The following is a 1,300-nucleotide window of genomic DNA, read 5'->3' on the forward strand; positions in this document are numbered from 1 at the left end:
CCCCCGCCCAGTCACATCCCTGTTCTTAGTGTAAAACACTTCTAGGGAGCTGTAACTCCACCTGTGTGGATTATGAGATTAAAGTTAGCTGGAAGAGACTGCTAAGCAGCCACAGTCACATCTGTACTGAATATTGTTTGATTAAAATATAGCCACATATAACCAAATCAAAAAGGTTACCTTACCTCTTTCGAAAAGAAATGTATGCGCTTAAGGATGTAGGGAAGGCTGCAGGGCATTTACAAAAAGCACTTTTAACAGTGTAAAATGCCCTTCTGTTGCTGTTAATATGGGAGTAAGGTACCTGATTTTCTTAATATTCTTTTTTTCTTCAAGTTCTGCAGATCCCAAAGACACTCTTAGGCATCTTAATGTCTGCTTTCTACAGACTTGAGGCTCCTAAGCAGAAAATTTTTTCTTGCTCTTACAAGAGTGACAGAACAAGTAGGATTCCCGTCCTAAACACCTGAATTCATAGATGGTTACAGACGACTGGGGAGATACAGCTATTCCAGCTCCGAGATGAAGCAAAAGTTTCAAATGCACAAAGTGAACCCGCTTCTCATTTTAGGAAAGAAACTGCCCTCACATCTTAATTTTCAGAGTGACCTAAAACCAGCCTGTTTCAGAGCCATCCCCAGAAGCAACGCCCACACCCGGCCGCCAGCCAGGATGACGCCGCGCTCCCCGGTCGCCCTGGAAGGCAGCAGAGAGTCACAGTTGACGCTCGCCCCTGGCTCCCCACCCCGACGGGAGATGCTGGCCTGCCGGGCCCGCACCGGCACGGCGAGGGGGGCAGTGGGGAGGGGAGGCGGGTGGGGGGCGACACGGCTCCCCGCGGGTTCCCGGCCGCGCCGCCAACGGGACTCAGACGGTGGCGTCACGATACCTGCCCCCGCCGCCACCACCACGCAGGAAAACACGCTTCGTGGGTCGCGGCACCCTGGCGGCAGCTGCCGGCCCGCTCCTTCCAGCCCTCCCACTGCCTGGCGAAGGCCCCCAGCACAGCACAGCACAGCCCCCTGCGGCCCGTCCCCCGAAAAACACAAGGCCCGACGAACGGCCTGCCGGGGTCGGGAGGGGGATTTGGGGGGGCACGGAACAGCCAGGCGGTCGGTGCGGGGCAGCGGCGGGGGGCTGCGGCCCGCTGGGCCCTGTCCTGCCGCCTCAGCCAGTCGGCCTACGGGCCACAGGCCGGGACGGCGGGGGCGGGCGGCCCGCAGGCCAGGCCCGGGCCTAGACGGAGGGAGAGGACGCCGGGGGGCAGCGCCGCTACCGGGGAAAGCCTCATCCGGCCCCC

At 58.8% G+C, this 1,300-nt stretch overlaps 1 protein-coding gene across 3 annotated transcripts in view; it reads right to left on the reverse strand.

The window, feature by feature from the left end:
- The window catches only part of ZCCHC6 (zinc finger, CCHC domain containing 6), a 37,877-nt gene that overhangs the window by 35,274 nt on the left and 1,303 nt on the right, over window positions 1–1,300 (reverse strand). Inside the window, exon 1 of one of the 3 annotated variants that reach the window (XM_014936649.1) lies at window positions 890–1,028. The exons of the other annotated variants lie outside the window; for them this stretch is intronic. The gene's annotated coding sequence lies outside the window, so the exon portion shown is untranslated. Of the gene's footprint in view, window positions 1–889; window positions 1,029–1,300 lie in introns of those variants that run through there. 3 annotated transcript variants of the gene reach the window in all.

The sequence above is a fragment of the Calidris pugnax genome, unplaced genomic scaffold (genome assembly GCF_001431845.1).
Source record: "Calidris pugnax isolate Ruff unplaced genomic scaffold, ASM143184v1 scaffold2, whole genome shotgun sequence".
Taxonomy (NCBI): Eukaryota; Metazoa; Chordata; class Aves; order Charadriiformes; family Scolopacidae; genus Calidris; species Calidris pugnax.